Source organism: Myxocyprinus asiaticus, chromosome 9 (genome assembly GCF_019703515.2).
Source record: "Myxocyprinus asiaticus isolate MX2 ecotype Aquarium Trade chromosome 9, UBuf_Myxa_2, whole genome shotgun sequence".
Lineage (NCBI taxonomy): Eukaryota > Metazoa > Chordata > Actinopteri > Cypriniformes > Catostomidae > Myxocyprinus > Myxocyprinus asiaticus.
This window is the reverse complement of record NC_059352.1, coordinates 11,380,862-11,405,350: the sequence shown is the minus strand read 5'-3', so window position 1 is coordinate 11,405,350 and position 24,489 is coordinate 11,380,862.

The window sequence follows — 24,489 nt, the reverse complement described above, 5'->3', positions numbered from 1 at the left end:
GCTGGTGTTTTTACGGACATTTTCAACCTTTCCCTCTCTTTGTCCGTAGTCCCCACATGCTTAACGTCCACCATTGTGCCTGTTCCAAAGCAATCCAAAATCACTTGCTTAAATGACTGGCATCCTGTTGCTCTGACCCCCATCATCAGCAAATGCTTTGAGAGACTAATCAGAGATAACATCTGCTCTGTGCTGCCTCCATCACTGGACCCATTGCAGTTTGCTTACCGCAACAACCGCTCCACTGATGATGTCATTGCATCCACAATACACACTGCTCTCTCCCACCTGGAAAAAAAGAACACTTATGTGAGAATGTTGTTTGTAGACTAGAGCTCAGCATTCAACACCATAGTGCCCTCCAAGCTTTATGTGAAACTCCGGGCTCTGGGCTTAAACAGCTCGCTGTGCAGCTGGATCCTGGACTTCCTGTCAAGCAGACGCCAGGTGGTTAAAATGGGCAGCAACATCTCCTCATCACTGACCCTCAACACTGGAGCCCCGCAGGGCTGTGTTTTCAGCCCACTTGACTGTGTGGCAACACACAGCTCCAATGCCATCATTAAGTTTGCTGATGGTACAACGGTGGTAGGTCTGATTACTGACAATGATGAAACAGCCTACAGAGAGGAGTCAAACCTTTGATTTAGCTAACAGAAATTGTAATTAATAAAATATATAAAATTACACTTTAAAAAAATGGTACTGTCTACCGCATACATGGATTCTCTCTGGGAAAATGTATCATAATTTGTATATATATATATATATATATATATATATATATATATATTATCATCTTTTACATGTTTGCTGTTTCATTAATTTTTTTGTTGTGTTATGTTATTGGTTTCTTTTGGTTATAATTGGTTTTTACAAAACTGTGCCTTTTTCCAGGGCAATAATGGTAGCAATTATCAATAGCGTTTGTGTTGTCAATAGTCAAGGTAAAAATTAACTTAACAATAAATCCACCCTAATAAATATTCACTGTAGTAAAAAAATGTGACAACTTTCCCCGACATCTCACCTAATATGTTGCAGTTCCTGTTAAAATTCTGGATAACTGGTGGTAACTATTTTAAACTTAGTCAATTTATACTTAGATTAGACCAATTAGCAAATCTAAAACCCAAGGTGTGTCTAATCGGGGGTTTATGGGAAAAGAACAGGAACATTTTAAGTACGCAGTCTTGTATTCCAGGCATGAGATAATTTAGATGATTGACACAATACTGTGGTATATATAGCCATATACTCTTTCAATAAAAGGGTAATTGTATCTCTGGCTTCTCTTGTATTTTAGCTTTGTCAATAACTCAGACATCAGTTACCAGGCCACAAAGCACCAACCACTTAAAACAACAGAAAAGGATAATAATACACATTATGTCCCCAATCAGCCCTTCCAATAACAGAAGACTAAATGAACTCTAGAATGCCTGGAGAACCCCCACAGGAAAGAGGGCCAGCACCCAGTTCACTAGTGAAGGCTCGGGCTCAAGGCGGAAAATCTTGTTGAACTCAACATAATAGCTAAATGTCAATGTACAGTGCTTATGCTCACACAGTTGAGGAACTTTCCCATGAGACTTGATTAAGCAGGGAAAGAGTATGTGTGAGAGAGAGTAGATAACTTACTCATGTACATAATAACAGGATAAGTCACATTTGAATGTCCTCATTATCTTTTACTCAGGGGAAATGCCATGGAGATAGATTGATTTGGATATTTTAGGGTAAAAGGGACACAGAAACCAATTTGTGAGGCATCACATAGCTGTTCCAGAGTCAGAGAAGTTGAATGTGATACAGTAGTTGTCTACACGAGCCATATGTCACTTAAAAGTAATCTTAAAGTAAGCTTTAACTGACACTGTTGTTTCATTGATAAAGGACAACTGGATAAGTAAATAATTATTATTTTTGTTCCTAGCTCAACTACTAGCATGGCACTAGTAACAGCAATATCATGGGCCTAGTTGCATGCAAACCCTTAAGTTAAGAAAACCCTTAATTATCATTCTAAATGTATTGTCACTAAGGATTTATTTTCCTTCTTATCTTAAGGTATTTCTTGCAAACGGCAGATGGTTTTGATTTCCATAGAACATATATGTTGATAACATGGATTTTAGTGAATAATTCTGTTTGGTCAAAGTTGTGGTCTGGCAGTTAGCAGAAATGCAATAGCCAACCTAATCTCATAGTATGAACGTTACTATAACTACAATATTGCAAACTGATTTTTACATCCAAATTCTATGTTTTGTCACAGTTACCTGGTGAAATGAACATTAGAGGTGCCCCAACAACTGTGTGTTTTATAAATCAAGAGCACAATGGCAGATTATGACTTTCTAAACACTTTTTTCGCACTATTGCTCACACTGCTATGTTGTGATATCAAAACACTTTTACGATGAAAAACGTTACATTTTAACGCTTGTATTACAGAACCACCTACATTTACACACTTATTCTAGCATGATTAGCTTCTGCTCTAGCTCACCTGAAAGACAATGGTTCGAGACCAGCTAAGGATACTCCAAACGAAAGTGAAAGTGGTTGCTTCAGGAAAAAGTGTGCTTTTCAAGTCGAATTTGCTTTTAAAATACTATCGGTTAGGTTTAGGCATTGGTTAAATGTAGGGATGTCTGTTTTGTTCACCTCTCATTTATCTTTTAGGACAGTATTGGTTAGATTTATGGTAAAGTTTTAGGTTAGGGAGGTACGTTTTACTCATTAAACCTCCATCTAATATTCACCTTAAAAACCTTGTCTGATTACATCATTTTTCTCGCTTTCGGCATCCCCAGCTGGACATTTCACTGGGAAACTGCAGCCAAATGTGTAATACAGCACATAATTTTGGTTTGCCAACAATTTGCCATGGTCACATAAATTCAGGCTGGCAATAACAGTGGTAGAGGTAACCTCTCAGGTAACTTAAAATGTGTTAACATCTAAATGAACTGATTTTGGCTATGCCAAAAATATTATTGAATGTGACTGAATCAACCTATCTTCTAGCGTACACCAAATGACAGTGTCAGATTAGGTAGAATTAGCTCGCTGGGGTAATAACAGCACATTTTCAACCACAGTGCTCATGTGGGCTACGCAACTTCAATTCCCATAATTTCCAATCTTCTCTCTTATGTAAGTTGAATACATTTTGTTTTATATATACAGTATATATATATATATATATATATATATTTTTTTTTTTTTTTTTTATTTTTTTTTTTAATTTTATTTATTTATTTATTTTTTTTTGACCAGAGAATCATAATTCATTGACCAGTCATGTGTATTTCTATTCCCTTAAATTGATATGGACAATTTCATCAAGAGGCAAACAATTGGTACTGTCGATAACACAAAGACATGTGGTCAGCTGTCTGTCTGCCTCCATCTCCTGCAAATCTGCTTACTGTTTTCAGCAAGAACTGAAGTTCAAGTCCTCTCTCTCTCTCTCTCTTTTTTTTTTTTTTTTTTTTCATTCTCATTTTGATTATAGTCTCTTGACAGGTGTTGGCTTATTGAGTGGTAGACAGGCAAATGTAAGCATCATCAGCATGGAGCTCCTTTGAGAGACTGACACATAACCCCCATCTTTCCACTAGTCACCTATTTCCACCCTTAAGCCCTGCTGACTCTCTAAATCAATCAATCAATCAATCAATCAATCAATCAATCAATAATAAAAAAACATGTATTACATACTTAAAACAATATACAGGTAAGTGCACAACATGTAAAGAAAAGTATTTACAGAGAACAATGAGTAACAGTAAGAGTGTAAAATGTGTTTCTAATGGTCTCATATTTACTGCACTCAGTGAGGAAGTGTAGTTCATCCTCTATAACTCCTTGAGTGCAGTGTGAACACATTCTGTTCTTTCTGGGTCTCCAGGTCTGTCTGTGCTGACCTGTCTTTACCTGTGCTCACTCACACAACACTTTGTAAGGAGCATCCTGTGACGGTAGTCTTTAATTTTGGTCAGATATGGTGCCAGTTTATATTCTGTCTTAATTTTTTGAAAGTAGTTAAATTGGTTTGTTTCTTTGAGTTTGCTATGCCAATAATGGGTTTTTGGGTTGTGTTTTGTGTTTGTATAAGTTTTGAATTGATGAATTTAGCTGGTGTTTTTCCACAAAATACTTCAAAGTGTCGCTCTCTTGGTGTGCTGCTCTGTGTATAAACGCACAGTGATGATGATATTCTGGGGAAGAGTCTTATAGGTGGAACCAGAATTTACTTTCTCTCTTTTGAATGTCAGTCAAGAGAGGGAATCTGCCCAGTTCTGCCTGACAGTCCAGGTTAGAAGCACTTCTGTGAACTCCCAGGATATTTTTGTAGAATTCAAGGTGGAATTTTTTTTTTTTTTTTATCTTTTATCCCAAATTTCATAATTCAGTTTATATCTGGGGCCCCAGATTTTGCTGCCATACATAAGTATGGGCTTGATGACTCTGTCAAGCAATTTCAGCCACAGTTTAATTGGGAGGTTCAATTTAAATAGTGATTTTCTTATACCATAATGTGCTCTACGAGCCTTGTCTGTTAGGTCTTTTATTGCCAAGTCAAACTGTTCAGAAGCTGAGATAGACAGACCTAAATAATTGTAACTGGTAACATGGTTAAGAATTGTTCCCCTAAGTGTCAAAACATATTTTTAGTCTTGAAGACTATTTTTATTTTTGAAACTTTTGACTTGTCCATGTTGATTGGTAATGCCCAATTACTGCAGTAATTTTCTAGAATTGAGAGGCTTTCACGTAATCCCTCTTCAGAAGGTGAGAGCAACAGCAGGTCATTTGCGTGTAGAAGACATTTAATTTCTCTGTCCTCTAGTGTGAGTTCAGGGCTACATGAGTTTTGAAGCATTGTGGCCAATTAATTTATGTACATATTAAATAAAGTTGGATTTAGGCTGCAACCTTGTCAAACTCCCTTATTCTGGCTGAAATAATCAGTTTGTCTGTTGTTTATTTTAATGTAGCATTTGTTGTCTTTGTACATTTCCTTTATTAAATCAAAAACCTTTCCTCCTAATCCACTCTGAATCAGTTTTAGGAACAATCCATCATGCCAAATTGAATCAAAGCCTTTTTTTAAATCAATAAAGCAGCCAAATATTTTTCATTGTTTTGTTTGGTGGACATGTTTGTGTATAAGCGTGTGCTGTGTAGATATGATCAGTTGTTCTCTGTTTTGGCATGAATCCAATATGACAGTTGTGTAAAGTCTTGTTTTCTTGGAGATATTGGACTAATCTGTCATTTATAATGCAACAGAATAGTTTGCCAAGGTTGCTGCACACTGAAATGCCCCTGTAGTTGTTTGGGTTAAATTTGTCACCTTGTTTGAAGAACGGGGAAATTTGATTTTCTTTCCAATTTTTAAGAAAGTGTCCTGATTTTAAGAGCAAAGTGAATAATTTGAGAATGGCGTCATTCAGTTTTAGGCTGCCATGTTTCAACATCTTATTGCATATTTCACCTGAGCCACAAGATTTGTTATTTTTGTTTTTGTTGATGTATGTTCAGCTCTTTTGCTTTTAGCAATGATTTTTTTTTTTTTTTTTAAACCCCTTTTTCTCCCCAATTTGGAATGCCCAATTCCCACTACTTAGTAGGTTCTCGTGGTGGTGCAGTTACTCACCTCAATCCGGGTGGCGGAGGACAAGTCTCAGTTAATCCACGCATCTTATCACTTGGCTCGCTGTGCATGACACCGTGGAGACTCACAGCATGTGGAGGCTCATGCTACTCTCCGCAATCCACACACATGCCCCATTGAGAGCGAGAACCATTAATCGCGACCACGAGGAGGTTACGCCATGTGACTCTACCCTCCTTAGCAACCGGGCCAATTTGGTTGCTTAGGAGACCTGGCTGGAGTCACTCAGCATACCCTGGATTCGAACTCGTGACTCCAGGGGTGGTTGTCAGCGTCAATACTCGCTGAGCTACCCAGGCCCCTAACTTGTACTTTTTAAGCATTTGTTGATAGATGGTACGTGTTGATTTGCGGGGTTTCTGTGTTTTTATTTGATAACAATTGTAGTTCTTTTCTTAACATTTGACATTCTTTATCAAACCAGTCAGCTTTCATGACTTTCTCTTTTCTCCTGTTCAGTTTTATTTTATTAAATTATTTGCTGGCAGCTGTGACATTTTTTATTTATTTTTTTTTAGTTAATTGAATTGTTGCCAAATGTATGCTTTTCTCATCTTTTCCAAATGTGGATAGGAGAAGCACATCAATCATGTTCTCAGCATACTGTAAATGCTGTGGAGTTCAGCTTCACACTGGGCTGGACTATCTTTTCACCAGAAGAATCTGGTTTGGAGGGGATATAGTTTAGACTTCTGATTTGAAGATGGTGGAAGACTGGCTGACTTGTTCAAACAAATGACAATGTGAGAGTGGTCTGAGTGAGGTAGTTGTGGCACTACTGTGAAGTAATTGATCTTGTTTTGATCTAGATCTGTGATGGCGTAGTCCATTGTGCTGCTGCCTAGAGAAGAGCAGTAGGTAAATCGACCCAGAGCACCACCCTATGTTCTGCTGTTCACTATGTAGAGAATCAGGCTTTTACAGAGCTGCAGAACTTGTTTTACATTTCTGTTTATTATGTTATCATAGTTCTGACGTGCTTTAGTGGAATGCTTATTTTGATTTATATTTGTATTGTTAATAATATACTTTTCTCCAACTGAACTAATATAATCCAGTTCTTTCCCAGTTCTTGCATTCAGATCCCCCATTATCAGGACTGAGCCTAGAGATTGAAACTGATTGATCTCAGATTGTAATGTGGAGAAGATCTCCTCACTATAATAGGGTGACTCATTTGGGGGGATATAGGTGGCACACAGGTAAGTATTCTCATCTGTACAAATGAGTTCCTTTTTCATTTTAATTCAAATATGTGTTCTCCCTTTTTTAACAGGCTGAATGTAATGGAAAAGATGTTCTTTAAACCAAACAATAATTTCTCCTGAATCTCTTCCATTTTTAACATGAGGGTGTTTCACTGATGGTATACAAAATTCTCTGAAGTTTAAAGGAGTGTAGGTTTTAGACTCTAATCGACTCCATGTCTCAAGTAATCAAATAATCTCTCTCTCTCTCTCTCTCTCTCTCTCTCTCTCTCTCTCTCTCTCTCTCTGCTCTCTCTCTCTCTCTCTCTCTCTCTCTCTCTCTCTCTCTCTCTCTATACCAGGACCTTGTCGCCTATGGCGACATTCAGTCTTATTGTATCTGCTATACTCTGTAGAGGTATGCCACTAGAGGTATGCCACTGCCCAGTAATTAAGACCCACACGTCCTCACCTCCTTCTCTCTGTGTAGTGTGCATCCATATTTCTGACAAATGTGCTCAATGCTTCCTCTGAAATGATGGATTGTTCCAGTATTAGCCTGGACAATGTGCAAACTTTCTGAGGTATTGCTTGGACAGAAATGTCAATCCAGTTAGAGATAATTGAGGTTGGCTTACTTCCGTTTGGGGCGGATGGTCAAACTCAACTAACTTTTTCTATCAAAAACTTCCACTCTATTCTGACTTTTCAGGTGAATTATGCTTCTTATATTCTGTCTGCTCCATGTAACTTTATGGTTATGATTTTGCTCCAAAGGGTGTTAGTAGTTTAGCTCTTGACAAATTAAGGCAGTGCAATATACCGTATATTGAATATGCATGATTATACTGTATGTATTTGCAATAATTTTGCTTGCGGGGTCAAATTTAACAACACTGTAAAAATTGGGAGGATTTTAATATGGATCCATATATGGATTTAAGGATCACTCATTGAATCAATTAAAACTCAGACTGAACAATCTGTTTGCATTATCATATAAAAACGTTCATGGTATTTTTCACATAATAAATGGTTGTGTGAATTATGTTGGTGCATGCAAATGGTTACATTTTATTAATCCTTTGTCTTCAATTACTGCAAAACTGTTCTGAAAACGTGGCATTATTATTTTTAACTAGATTGTATTTTTGTTCTTAAAAAAAACATTTAGTTATAAATGTATAACTATATATTCACATTTATAATTATATTTTCACAATTAAAACAATATATTCAGGATTTATAACTATACATTCATATTTATAGATATATATTTGAATTTATAACTATAAAGTATATTCAAAGTATATATATTTTGATTTATAATTATATATATTCAAATTTATAACTACATATTTTGATTTACAGTATAACTATATATTTTGAATTTATATGATTATTTCTTTTGTGTGTATATATATATATATATATATATATATATATATATATATATATATATATATATATATATATACACACACACACACACACACACACACATTTTCCTATACCACCAAGCCTTAGTTGATATGTGTGTAGCACAGTCTGTATTTACAAAGAGTTTGGGTATCCAACCAAAAACTGTTCTCCAAACGCATTACATCTGCACAAGTGCAAAAGAAAATGCCTGCAAGAAGTAAAGAATGGTCTCTGATGTCACTGAGTGAACATGCAGTATCTCATAAGCAATGCTCATTTACTGTCATATAAAAGACAGGTAATGCAATTATATGGCATTTTGCCTTGAAAGCTTTTATTTGTGCTCTGGGCTATAACTGAGTACTAAAAAATAAAGGCAAAAGCAGATCTGGCAAATGTCTTCATTTTGTGTTATTCCATTTAAGGAATGGCTTTAGTACAAATACAATAAAGAATCCAATGCATATGTTCTGCCAGTAAAGCAGGTGCAGCTTCTATTTTATAGAAGCAAGAGCATACACTGTCAAACCTGTAACCCAAACATTACCCTTATTCCTTTTCCTGTAACTTAATCTCACAGAAGGCCTAATCATACAGTAATATATGGCAGAGGAACCATGAAACAATTTGTTAAAATTTGTAGTTTTTAATGCTAGAAGCAGCCTGATCTCATGAAAATGACGTGGCTGTGGCCAGCCCTAGAGGGTACATTATTTCAAGATGATTTATGCAAGACACATAGCTTGAATATACAAACTCATATGGATTGTATTCTTTCTTGACCTGCAACCTCCCAAACACAGTATCTCTGTTTAAAAATAACTCATAATGTGACACACTTTGATTTAGAAAGACTTTCAGTTAGTTTGTTTTGTTTCCTTTCAAGATGAGCATAATTTAAACAATATACTATTCGCAGAAAGGTTCCGAGTGTCAACAAAAACAGAAGAGGTCCTAAGGAGTATTCATTAGCCATATGGAGGCCAAAGAAATTTCAACTTGGCTGTACTGTACAAGCAGCAGCTTGTGATAGATGTAAGTAATCACTACTATAAAGTGCAAGCGCTAAGTTTTGCTAATTGCTGCTTAGGCTAGCTGCCACAGAAAAGATTGTAATTTTCCATTCTCTCCCATTGTCCATAACGATGGGCCAAATGGCTGCTTATGATTCTCTCAGGTCTGTTCCCACTTTTCTAACTTTGTCTGTGGGTAAATGTTTCAATAACAGCCAGCATAGCTGGCAAGACAGAGAAAAATAAATAAAATAAAGACAAGGTAGGCAAGAAAAGGTAGACAGAATATTGTAGGTACTGTAGACACAGAACACTGTATCGCTTTAAGTGTCACCTTATGATGGGAGTCCGCTTTCTCTCTGTTTTTCCTGTTCCATGTTCCAATGGAATCTGATTTCGTGTCCCTCTGATCTGTGACAGGAAATTTCTCAGTGCATTCTGAAGTGCTAGTCCTTCGTGCTCAGACTTATTATACAAGCATATGTAATTTCCAAAAAGATCTGTGATCACCAAATATAACTCCAGAGATTATCTGAAATACAATCCATGCTATTTGTCATGACACAAATTGACCTGGGCTGCATTTCCTGATAACAATTTATCTTTGCGGTTAAGAGCGTTTTCTACAAGCGATTTTATGAATGTTCGTTATTTTTTACGTGCGTTTCCCAAAACCGCACTTAACATGAACATGCGAGGATGCGCTTTAAGTGCTACTCAAGAGAGACGCTGTCCAAAAGCGTTGAAATGTGACCATATAGTGCTTTGCGTCATTGGAACTCCATTATATTTGAGCGTAACTTTAAAAACTTTTGTAATTTAGTTTGCTGGAAATATTTGAAAATATTTTCTTAAACGTACAACATAATTCACTATATAATTGCATTTTGTTTTGCAATTGTTTTGTGCAGAACGATATATTTATTTTACACAATCACTGCTTCGTTCATCAGATGTGCATTTTAATATTTCGTTTTCAAATTTTGCTCTGTCTGTGGGTCGAGATTAAAGCTTCCAGAATCAGTGAAGACAGCGGATGCCCTGTGTATGGTCCTGCTAATGTCAAGCATTAATTGAATATAATGAGGTTCACCGTGTTATTGCGGAGCACAAAATAAGGAGACGCCTGGAAGCTGCACTGTAGAGACATTCGCCAATCAAAGAGAGATCTGCTCTTTACTCCCTAAAGTGATAACGGTAACAGCAATGCTACACAACATGTGCGGTACAACACAACATGGGTGCTGGTGAGAGAGCCCTTAGGTTTCAGGGACGAAATGAGGAACCAATATACCGTACGGAGGATTTTCATGCACGGCATCAAGTTATTGACTTTTTTCCTTCTCTCTCTGTAATTTTTACAGTTCTCTGCAACAATCGTGCCACCACGATGTTGTTACCAACCAGTCCACAAATAATGTCATTTGTTTACTTGTTAATTTATCTGTTCATCCAATACTGACTAACCATTTTCTGCATTTATTATTGTTATTATTATTAGCCTTGGCAGTTAAAAATAATAATAAAATAAAACGTATGTATAATTATATTTTAAATGATCATAAAGTGTAGCGTAAGGTATTTAAATTGTATAAGGTGTAATTTCGCAATTGTCCTGCAGGTGTCTATGTCCTTACGATGTTCTTAGCGCTCTATGATTACTCTAGAGCACTCGTAAATCTACGAGCATTTTCAAGTACTTCATTTACGATGCTTTTGGGAAACGGGCCGCAAAACTAAAATGAATCGTAAGATGGATTCTACCATCTATATAGGCTTACGATGCTTTTGGGAAACGAGGCCCTGTTCTTTTGGCTGGCAGACCAGGTGAGAACACGTAAACACACACATTTTGCAAGCGACAACTGCATTTAGATGAATCCCTTAAGTGTGTAATTTCAAAGTGATCTCATGAGTATTTGAATGTATAGTATTCTTACGTCAAATATATTTCTAGAATATATAATATAGTTCTTCTTGTTTGCCATGAGATACAAAACAGAGTTTTCAGAATATGCTGCGGCTCAAAAAATATGACCATACAATACACCACAAAAGCAGTAATAAAGTAAAAAAATAATACATTTTATTAGTGCCCTATAATCCAAGACTTCAGAAGCCAAATGATAGATATGTTGAGGAATATACCCCAAATTAAAATCTATTTAATGATCTTCGCCTCCATCCGCTCTAGCAGCCATAACAGAAAAATAAACGAAACTAAATTAAAATATCTGAAATTGTTGCCTCAAGAACCATTATGACAAAGGATTTCGCCAGTGATGTCAAATGCTCATAGGCTCTCGCATGTCTTGTGACCGATTGTGATAATCTGGGGTGATGTATGTTTTTTTAATGACACATGAACTATTTCATGGATGGAATAAGGAGAAGATCAGTAGGTGTGGGATAAGCTGCTCAAAATATAAATAAAGTAGTATATTTTAACAAAACATATTGTCACTGTACATTTATCTGCCTGTAAGGTTTATTATAATTATTATTACAGTACATTGTTGAAAAGTGGTTATGTTTAGGTGTAGGGGTTCAGGGATCTAAAAGGTCTATAAAATAGTTATATAAATAAAATAATGACACCATACAAATACACAAGGATTAGTAAATAGTTTCTAAAGCTGTAAAAACGTACAGATGTTTACATTTTAGATGCTGTCAGTACGTCCATATTGTATGTTTCAGCGTCCATCCAAACATACAAAAATAAAAATGTATGTTTAAATGTTACATGCAAATAGCTATTAGATTAGGCATTGATACAGATTTCCCAGTTTGATTCGATTTCTATTCACAAGCTTTTGATTTCATTCGATCTTGATTCAATATCAATTCATATGGATATATTTCAGTTATAATGCCCATTTTTCTTACATATGAATGCAACTTTCTCTCAGCTAATGCTGTTAATTAAACAGGGAACCTTCTAACTAGGTATATTACTAAAATATTTTTTTTACTAATTATATTTTATCATTAATTTTTCATCATGTTGTTCACATTTTAGCTTTTTAAAAATGCACAAAACCATGTATTCCATCAACAAATATGAAGTCTTAAAATTGCATATGTAACGGTAGCCAGCTGGTGGGTACCTGTGCAGTGTGTAAACCTCACTCCCCTGGCCTCAAGAGGTGCACTAGCAACTGACACTCAAGGCTGTAGCCTTTAGCCAAGACATTAGCAGCAGATCCTTCAAGACCTGTTGCGTGGTGGAGCAGCCTTGGATCTGACTTGTTGTTCCAGCACATCCCATAGATGCTCAATTGGATTAAGATCTGGGGAATTTGGAGGCCAGGGCAACACCTTGAACTCTTCATCATGTTCATCAAACCATTCCCAAACAATGTGTACAGTGTGGCAGGGCGCATTATCCTGCTGAAAGAGGCCAATGCCATCAGGGCAATACCATTGCCATGAAGGGTTGTACCTGGTTTGCAATGATGTTTAGGTAGTTGGCACGTGTCAAATTGTTGTCCACATGAATAGCCGGACCCATGGTTTTCCAGCAGAACATTGGTCAGAGCATCACACTCCCTCCACTGGCTTGTCGTCTTCCCACAGTGCATCTTGGTGCATCACTTCCCCAGGTAAATGGCACACATGTACACGGCTATCCACGTGATGTAAAAGAAAACGGGACTCATCGGACAAGGCAACCTTCTTCCACTGCTCCAAGGTCCAGTTCTGATGCTCGCATGCCCATTGTAGGTGCTTTCGACGGTGGACAGGGGTCATCATGGGCAATCTGACTGGTCTGCAGCTACGCAGCCCCATACGAAGCAGGGTGCGATGCGTTGTGTGTTGTGACACATTCCTCCCGTAACCATCATTAAAATTTTCTGTGACTTGTGCCACAGTTGACCTTCTATCGGTTCGGACCAGATAAGATAGACTTCGTTGCCCTCACGCATCGATGTGGCTTGGGCCCCCAACACTCTGTCGCCGGTTTGTGATTTGTCCCTCATCGGACCACTGTCAGTAGTTACTCACCACTGCTGACCGGGAGCACCCCACAAGCCTTAACAATACAAGGCCATAACAATTTGGCCCTTGTCAAAGTGCCCAGGTCTTTACTCCTTCTCATTTCTCCTACATTCAACACACTGACTACAAGAACTGATTGTTCACTTACCATCTTATCTACCCAGACCTTGACATTTGGCCTTGTTAGGAGGCAATCAATGTTATTTGCTTCACCTGTGAGTGGTCATAATATTTTGGCTCATCTGTGTATATACTGTATATATAAAAATACACTCATTGAGCACTTTATTCGGAACACCTGTACTAAAAGTACACCTATTTATTCAGGTGATTATCTAATCAGCCAATCGTGTGGCAGCAGTGCAATGCGTAAAATCATGCAGATACAGGTCAGGACCATCAGTTAATGTTCACATCAACAATCAGAATGGGGAAAAAAATGTGATCTCAGTGATTTCGACTGTGGCATGATGGCTGGTGCCAGACAGGCTAGTTGGAGTATTTCTGTAACTGCCATTCTCCTTGGATTTTCATGCACAACAGTTTCTAGAGTTTACTCAGAATGGTTGGGGGAAAAAAATATCCAGTTAGCAGCAGTTCTGCAGACAGAAACACCTTGTTGATGAGAGAGGTCAACGGAAAATGGCCAAACTGGTTCGAGCTGACAGAAAGGCTATGGTAACTCAGATAACCACTCTGTACAGAATAGCATCTCAGAATGCACAACATTTCGAACCTTAAAGTGAATGGGCAGCAACAACATAAGACCACGTCTGGCATTTTAATAGGACCATAGTATTACTAATAATGTGTTCAGTGAGTGTTTAAATATATTGTTACATGTTTATGGTTTACATGCAGTATTTACATTGATTTGTAGAACAGGTGCTAAAACGGTACTGTTTCTTTGAGAATACAGGCAGTTTAGAGAGCATCACAGAAGTGTTTTACTTGAGCGTACATTAACGAGAGCTTCTTTACCTCATCCGTGTTTGTGTGATTAAAATTAAATGTTTATTTGTTGATGTTTTTTTAACAACAGCTTACTGTTAATAACAGAGAGGATATTAAAAGAGACATTATTTAATGACAAATGGATTGCATGGATCTTGTCTTTGGACATTATACGGAACAAGTCAAAACAATCGTTTATCCTCAACACGCAGTAAAAGTTCATGCTGTGCTGAACTTCTTCGCCAATACTCAATCCCAGGTTGCTAAAATCTGAACATATACCAGTCAGTGGCCAATCACAGACATTTTAATCACATACAGAAGTGCAAAATTTGGTCCTGCATAGAGTAAAATCTTAATGTTGGGGTTTGAGAATCGATATCAAGATCATTCATATAAAGATTGCGATGCATCAGAAAATCTATATTTTTATCCAGTCCTGGAGATATTTTGCTGTTCCCCAATTTCCAAATCATCATTAACAGAGGTGTTATGTTTTGTTTAAAGTCATGTTTCATGACTTTACAGGGCTACTTTTAAAAATGTCAGCAATTTTAAATGTTACTATAACAACCAGTTGTTCAGTTCAGTTAATGTAGTTCGGTCATTATCTAAATACAGTTGCCACTAGTTACTTGAATTTTTAAGTAGTGAATTAAATTGCAGAATTCAGTTGTCACTACTGGAAATAACCAAACTTTGTGCAAACGGGACCCTCATGTTTTTCCAAACCTGCATGACTTTCTTTCTTTCCTACAAATGAAAGGGGAATGTTTTGGAAAATTTTAGCCTCACAGTTTAGTCACAATTTACTTTCATTCTATGGAAAAAAGATTTAATAAAAATGAATGGTGATTAAGACAAATATACTGACTAATGAGTCCTTTTGTGTTCCATGGAAGAAAGAAAGTCATAGAGGTTTGAAAATAAAATATTAAAGTTAGTAAATAATTACAACATTTCTATTTTAGGTGTAACTATCCATTTAAAGCTGACGTATGCTTCCTTTTAATGTTAAAGGCCTACTTTCTCAAATACCAGCTTAATATTCAGAGACAACTATAAGTACTACATTTGTAGGTTGTTGTCCTCAAAAACTGTAAACTCTGTGTATCTTTGACACTATAGATTTTGCTCTGTTTGAGCGGCCCGTCCAGCCCCGGCACAGCAACATTGGCTTGGCCAGTGGTGAAGTTTAGGGTGGCACTATCTGTTTATTTGATGAACGGCAAACTGGAGGAGTGTTCAATAAAGCTGTTAGAAAACTATGTTTACTTTTGCAATTCCATTTAGTGACTCTAATGTTGCAAAAATTACACACTTCAGAGGACAGCCATATTTAGCTGCAGTGTGTATGTGGCCATTGAGAGGCTGGAGTTAATAATAAAGGCATTAGATGAACTGTACTGTATTGTTTGTACTTACTTTGCGATGCTGAGTTGGAAATATGACACCAAATGTTAGTGGTGGCTTGGGTTTTATCTGATGGGACAGCTGATGGGAGCTTGACATAAAGTGCTCATCACGCTCCATTACCCAGCAGCGACATGCTGCTCCATAAAGACAATTCAATGTACCTATCTCACAGCCACACAGGAATCGGTTGAATGCACATCTATACTTCGGTTGATCCTTCTCTGGTCTTTTTGTTTCATTTTAAGTGCTGGTTTTATCACGTGTGAAATCAGTGAACATACTGTCAGATGTGAATGCATTTTTAAGCTACAGTGTTGTTGTTTCCAGATAGAAACTCTTTTTTTATGCAGGAATATTCAAGTTGATTTGTTTTGGAAGAATCTCTAAGAAGAAGATCTTATTTTTTATGGCAGCTATTGAGAAAAATAAATTTGAAGATACATTTTTATAACACTATTATTACATTGATACAACACAGTAGTTACACGTCATTTAAACAAATAAATAAACAGAAACAACAACAGCACTGATATAAACATTTACATTTTTGAGGCTCTCACAGGATTGTTTGTTCTCAAACAAAAAAGTGTTTCATAATGTGCAGGCAACCACACTGCTGCCATTGTGTGTCACCGTTGATCTCATTTTGCTAATAAAACATTAAAGTGAACTTAATTGTAAACTCTGTCCAACAGCATATGCTCTTTACCCAGCTCAGGAAGCAGCTGCCACAGTCTGCCATCTGCTCCTTAATTGGGGAACTTGTCAAAGTTGTTATTATTATGAATTATTATTATTTATTTATTTTTCCTTCCTTTAATAACAGATGGGTGTTAAATCAAGTCCCTGAAGTCTACCCTAAATATTGATATGGATGCATATATTGTATCATTATGGTCAGCATGATCTTAATGGGACTATTAGACTTCTTCTATATATTGTTATATGTGTTATGCCATGTTTTTAATTTCTTATTTGTTTTGCTTCTGTTTGAGTTCAGGCCCTATAGAGCTGTTCAGGTTGTAGTCCAATAACCTGGACGGCAATTAGCAATTTCGAGCCATGGGTTTCCTCAGGAATCTCCTATGGATTTTCATAATGGTCGTTTTAAATTTCTGAGTAAAAAATGCCTGTAGTTAAAATTAATGAAAGGGATAGTTCATCCAAAAATGTTCTCATCTCTCAAATTCTTTTATCATTTTCTCACCTTCATGTCATCCTAGACTTTCACGTTCATATTATTTTATATTTTGAAAATTAAACTGGAGATGTTTGTAAAAAAAAGGATTTAAATATTGATCTGTTTCTCTCACCCACACCTATCATATCACTTCTAAAGATAGGAATTAAATAACTACTTTTATGTGGTCTTTATTTGATTTTTCGAGATTCAAAGGACTGGTCACCATTCGCTTAAATTGTAACGACCAACAGAGCTGAGAAATTCTTCTAAAAATCTTTGTTTATGTTCTGCAGAAGAAAGTCATACACAACTGGGATAGCGTGAGGGTGACTAAATGATGAGAATTTTCATTTTTGGTTGAACTATACTTTTAAAGAGTCTTTTACATTTTGTTCTATAACATAAATTACTCACAGTCATATATCAATCATTAATTTTAAAGCTACTTTGTGATTGCTTTTTTTTTTTTTTTTTTTTTTAACACATTTTGCTATCACAATATTAATTAAGGACTACAACTACCATCAGCATGTGAACTGTGTACTTTTTTATGAAATTGACAGCTGTTGTAGTCCTTATTTAACAATGTGTTAGCAACAAGAATTTTTAAAATACACAAGGGCTTCAAAATCCTCCATTGAGGGACAATTGTGCGTAATTTATGTTCTGGAACAAAACGCAAAAGCCTCTTCAAGTAATTTTCACCACAGATCTTATTTTACTCGTAATTTGAAAATCCCAATTCTAAATACCCATAGGAAATACCTGAGTGAACCCATGGAGAATAAGCCTTCAGGGTTTGCCAACAAACTGACATCACAGCTGAACAGCTCTATGGGGAGAATTTTTTTTATTTATTTATAAAGTATATTGAATTATGCAGTGGGGTTCCAAGATTCCATATTGAAAATATGGGATTTTTTTTTAAATTTTTTTTTTTTATTATTAAATAAAAAAAAAATAAATAAAAAATAGATTTTTTTTTTTTTTACTTTAAAGTATCACTAGCACCAACAAATGGAATCAGAAAAATAAACATTATTTATTATTTATTATTGCTTTATTTAAAACATTGTTTATTATTATACATACACCAAGATGTTGTGTCGGGCTGGATGGGTCGCTCAAAACAAACCAAGGATCATTGAAAGTGCCACAGAGTTGCAGTGTTTTCACTTTTTGCGGAAATCAACATACAAATGGTTTACTCTACTTATAATTGTTTCTGCATATTAAGCTGGGAAAGGAGAAAATATTTGAATATAAAAAATAATAAGAAATAAATATTCTGCACTATTTCTAGGTCACTAATCAAATAAGCAAATTTGTGACATTGACCATATAAGCACCTTTGTACAAAAGGTCAGATTTCCTTTCCTCCATTGAAGCATGGAACATTCTCAAATCATGCAGGATAATATGCTCATCAGGTTTTGCACAAACTTTTAGAATCCATGCCAGTTAGTGTCAAATACCAAATACTAAGCAATTATGGAACACGTTACATTTTCAATGTAAATTTTCGCTCAAATTAATATACTGATAAAATAATTTGTAATGGAAAAAATATATTAAAATAGAAAAAGGAAGTAGACTGTTTTTGAACCCCACTGTAAAATAGCTCTGCAGCACTTTCTTTTCTTTCTTGTAATTAATTTAAAAGGATGATCCCTCAACTCAAGCTGGAAAATGTAGTATTTGTTTTGGTGAACAAACACAGAATCAATATTCCAACCAAGGCCATAAACCCTTACTACAGACAAGCGATATCACTGATGGGTGGGAGCGGCCAAAAGAGGATAGTTCGAACTCTTTTTTTTTTCAGACCACCACCTTATATGTTAAATTGCTTGTGTATCTGGTTTGTAGAGATAGGCTCTTATCTGTTATTGAGAATGCTGGCAGCAGGTGGACTGATGTGTGTGTGTGGTGTCCAGTGGAGTGGCTCATCTAGAGGCGAAAGCCTCTCTGCATCGCTAACACTCCCCTAAGCTCTCTCCACTTACCCTCTGAAAGCTCCAGCGGAGCACACCATCCTACCAGCGGTCCCAGCAGACTTTGTTATCCCACAAAACAAACGATGTGTTTGCTTCTGCGAGAAGCATTGTTTTTATGTAAAATAACAGCGCTGTAAAGTTACTGAGCTTGTAAGTGTTGTTTATTACTATTATTAACTGTGTAGCATTTTTTTTTTTTTTTTGTTCCTGGGTAGTAAGTGTTATTTCCTAATTGCTTATGCCTCAAAATTATAGAAAATGGCTATTCCCCACAACTTTGCTTTTGTGACGAGGACAGTGATATTTTGAAATGTACCTATTTCCAATGAGAAAACAGGTGAATTTGTGCCTTTTCGGTGACCCCATGTTCAATAATATATTAATAATCAGAATAAACAATTCTTCCATAAAGTAATGTAGTTCATTACCCTAACTGTAGGCTGGTTATGGTTGCCAATCAAAGTGGCAACTTAGTGCATCAAAGCTGATGTGTGTAATTTATGAAAGGAAGAAATTTGTAGGCAAAACTGTGGCGCAATCAAAACAATGCTTTGTTTATTTGTGTACCTTCTTACGATTTTGAGGAAAAGCTTTAGGAGATCTAAAGACAAAACATATATATACTGTATATATTTTAAGGCATAAACTACAATCATGTTTTTTATCAAACCACACAATGAAGACTTTAAGACACTACAGACATAACTGCTTAATTTTCTGTTATAGCACAATGTTCTGTAAAGCTGCTTTGAAACAATGTTTTGTGTTCTGAAAAGCACTATACAAATAAAATGACATGACACTTTTTGTCTGGCTTATGGCAGATGGGGGAGTGTTATATTTGCAATTCCATTTGGTGACAAAAGTGGTGCACTTGTAGTAACAGGTGTGCATTTACAGACTGATCACACTTTGAATTCAGCGACAGTATGTTGAAAGATCTGCTGCTGAAATAGGTCTATTCTTACCAAAATTAGAACCACTGCCCCCAGCGGCCGAAGCTGGTAGTGTTGTTGAACGTATGGGCTCCAGTTTTTCAGGTGAAATGTAAACAAAATGGTGCCAAAAGTGTATTGTAGGGAACAGAAATGTATATTTTATTAACACTAAACATAATCATCTGTGGAGAATTTTTTTTAATTTTTGAGCAAAAATTCAACCACCAAATCATGTGCACCATTGTTTATGTAAATATGTTTACTTCCTGGTTTCCACAAGACCAGAAACAGTGTCTCAAAAGTTGGTTGCAAAGTAGCACCAAACTGATTGCTGTTTATGTACAGTGACTTTGAATGTAGATCAGCCTATCAGCATTTAGAGTCAGAACTATTTGTTTTATAATAAAGGATAGTGAACAAAAGATAACATCACTGAGACCATTGCTTAAGTCACATAATCGAGCCATTAAGGACATAAAAAGCATCAACGCTTGTTTTCAGTGTTTGCTGTCTGTGGTTTCTCTTTGCTCTTAGAGAGAAATCAGTTTGAAGCTGAAGCATCAACAGTGGAGGATGAGCACAACTGAATATCAATCAATAAAACATCTTAGATAAATTACTACAAGAGCACACAAAGTACAGTTTCAGATTGTGACCAAATTGATCAGTATAATATTTGGTTAATTGAGAGTAATTATATTGTTCTTGACAGTGTCATGTTTTGTATCCATATATGCTTAAAATTGGCTCAAGATGCAACTCACTAGCTGGTTGAAGCACACTATCATTCTTAATTATTTAGTAATTCTAAACATATTTGTGGGCACACAATTCTCATTTCTATGCTAATCATACAAAATGAAGAGTTTATATGCAGCCATTTGTTTTTTCTTTGGACCACAAGACTCATTTTATTTAATTGTTTTAAACACATTTCTCCCGATTAATTGGAGGACAGCAAAAGAACATAAATTGGAGGATGACAAAAGAACAAAAAATAATTTCTAAAAGGTAAGGGCAACCACTTCATCATTACATAGCTGGAGGTGGTTTTGTTTGTCCGTAAGGCTATACCCGAAGTCAGATCACTTCTGCGCTGGATTGAGTCCTGAATCTGGATAAAGAGTGCAGAGTAACTGAGTGTTAGCCTGGTAAAAATTCTCTCTACACTCCCACACATTCAAAGAAACATCATTGGGGTTTTATGAATCAACCTACAGCTTCTCTAGTAGATAATTAATGAAGATGAGAAATATCACCAGACTTATTATCCTTAAGATAAGTTTGTATAAATCCAAGTGTAGTAATAATGTGCTATGACAATGCTTTTAAATATTTTTCTATGTTTGGGCACCTAGTCTCACATAGCCAGAGTTCTGATTATCTACATAAAGTCATCTTTTCTGCTGATCCTGACTAAGAACTACCTACTTAGACAGAAAGAAACTCTGACTGACATTTAAAGAGACCAACCACGGTTCATTTTGTTTTTATGTGTGGTTTAGGGGTTGGTTTATCTGAAATAGTTGATACCACAATAATAGACAGTGTCAGTCTGCGACCGGCTGTTTTACATAAAGACTTCATAAACAGAATTTATGTTCCCTATCTGTCACTCACACACTCAATGATGTGTCGATGTAGTGACACTAGGGGTCACTCTTGGGAGCCCCAAACACCTCTGATGTTTTAAGAAAAGGCCAATGAAAATTGGTGAGTGGAATTTGCATGCCCCTCCCCCGGACATGCAGGTATAAAAGGAGCTGGTGTGCAACCACTCATTCAGATTTTTTCTTCGGAGCTGAGCGGTGTTGATGTATTCCACTGCCAATCCATTCACCTCTGCAAGAGAAAGCAAAGAGCGATCTCTGCGGCTGCTGGATTTTATGGCGCATCACAGCGGTTTCTCCCCCTCTCGCACAGATAAGTGCGAAGAACGCCCCTGAGTGCTTCGGCAAAGCGTGTTGATCGCTAAAAGAGTATATTTCTCCTTAAAGAGTGTATATTCCCTAAAAGAGTGGGCACTGACGGAAAGTATCTTTTTAAAGATGCCTTTCCGGTTATGTGCAGTTCCTGGTTGCAGTCGTTATCTCTCTGCTTCTGATGGTCATGGTCACATGACCATGGCCACGTTGAGATCGCAGCTTTCCTTCCTCAGAGGGAAAGCCACTCCAGCCACTCTCCGCCTCGGTTCTTCTGCCCGCAGGCACAAGACCGCGACGTTTAGCACTGGGGCGATTTGGGGACTTCAATGGAAGTAAATCCGCCGGGTGAATCCCCACGGACCTCCCATTCCCCAGCATGCTCGTGCGCCCGGTTGAGTTCCGGGATGAGTCAGGCGGCCCACCTCAGAGCGGGTTCCACCTCTCATTCGGCGCTCAGGAGGAGGATGAGATCTCGATAGCAGCGTTGGAGAGCAGGCTGCTTCAGTCTGATGCAGAGGACTCGGCTGGGCTTCCACCTTTGGGTGTGGCCGCCCAGTCTGAGGCTGATGCCGAGCTGACAGCCATGCTTGCCCGGGCTGCCGCGAGCATCAGGCTAGAGTAGAACCCTCCACCCTGCCCTGAACCTTCGCGACTTGATGATTGGTTCCTGGGGTCGGAGCGCCACTCACGCCTTTCTTCAGGAATCTCACGTTCTGCAACCAAGAACCCTAGGAAGTCTTCTAAGTGCCCCTGAGATGGGCGACCCGGAGGTGAGGAGAATCGTGCCACATTTGGAGGTGGTAGACAGACCACTTCATCCCCCGGTGGAGGGCCAGAGGGAGAATACTTGGTTTCCTTTTTTGTTGAGTTCACCCCACATTTTCAAAAAAAGAGCACTTTCCTCATTCTCTGGGTCATACACTCGATGCCTTTGGCTGTCATTGTTATGAAAGCCGTGCACCAAGCATTCGCGGCCAGGGCATTGCAGGTGTGGGTTTCCCACCTCCACGCACCCGGCCGCAACACACACACACCCACGCACAGGCAGTTGTGGCAGGCTACGAAGACGCTCAGCCTCCTCCCCCATCACTGACCAGTCCTACGTGGGGTACGCGGAGCGAGGTAAGTGCTTTAACATCTCTCCCTATATGGCAAGATCGGGACACGAGGACCCCCGACGTAGCACATTCTGCCCCGCTCTGCCACGAGACCCGTTCCGCAGGTACGTCAGCAGCGGTCGTCCCCTTGGTGCCCCTTGCCCGGAGTTTGGAGGCGTAGTTAACGCTCTCCAACCCGTCATGATGGCTGGCCAGGACGATCCAACGCAGCTACGTGATTCAGTTCACCAGGCGTCCGCCCAGGTTCAGTGGTGTCCTCCCCTTCGGTCTGTCCCTGTCGCATCGCATCTTCACAAAGGTCGCAGAGGCAGACCATGTCCTGCTAAGGGAAGTGGGTGTCCGCATCCTCAACTATCTCGACGACTGGCTGATCCTAGCTCACTGTCAAGATCTGTTGTGTGCACACAGGGACCTGGTGCTCACCCACATCAGTTATTGGGACTTCAGGTCAACTGGGAAAAGAGCAAGCTCACCTCGACGCAGAGCATCTCTTTTCTCGGGATGGAGTTGGACTTGGTCACTATGACTGCTCGTCTCATGAAAGAGCTGACGGCCATGCTTGCCTGGGCTGCCGTGAGCGTCAGGCTAGAGTGGAACACTCCACCCTGCCCTGAACCCTCACGGCTTGATTATTGGTTCCTGGGGTCAGAGCGCCGCTCACGCCTTTCTTCCTGGAGGTGCATGAAGAACTTGCAAAGTCGTGGCAGGCACATTTCACTGCCCGGACCAGGCTTTTGAGTTCTGCTGCTCTCACCACCCTCGACAGCGGGGCGGCCAGGGGCTACACGGACGTTCCCCAGGTGGAGCAGGCGATTGCGGTGCACTTGTGCCCGCAGAGCGCCGCCACCTGGTGGAACCATCCTAGGCTCCCATCCAAGGCCTACGTTGTCTCTGATGGTGAAGGCTTACAGTGCCGCGGGGTGGGCTGCCTCCCCTCTGCATGCTATGGCCCTCCTGCAGGTCCACCAGGCCAAGGCATTGAAAGAGCTGCACGAGGGTGGTCCTGACCCCGGAGTAGTGCAGGAGCTGCATTCGGTGACAGACCTCGCCATACGGGCGATGAAGGTCACAGCGCGGGCTCTTGGGTAGGCGATGTCCATGTTGGTGGTCCACCGTCGAAGACTTCGCACAGCAGTTTTCGACGGGAAAGCAGCAGACCGAGACCATTCAGCACATCTTGCCCCGGCATGGTTCAAGATTGCGCACCCCATCTGCCCATCACCGTGGTATTCCCTGTCCGAGGCCCCCCTTGGCACAGACGCACTGGCACACAGCTGGCCCCGGGGTCTGCGCAAGTGTGCATTTCCCCCAGTGTGCCTACTTGCACAGACATTGTGCAAGATCAGGGAGGACGAGGAACAGGTCTTTTTGGTAGCGCCCTACTGGCCCACCCAGACTTGGTTCTCGGAACTCACACTCCTCGTGACAGCCTCTCCCTGGAAAATTTCCAAGAGGAAGGATCTTCTTACTCAGGGATGAGGCACGATCTGGCACCTGTGACCAGAGCTCTGGAACCTCCACGTCTGGCCCTTGGACAGGATGCGGAAGATCTGAGTGGCCTACCACCCACGGTGGTAGACACTATCACTCAGGCCAGGGCCCCTTCTACCAGGCGACTGTATGCCTTGAAGTGGCACCTATTCGT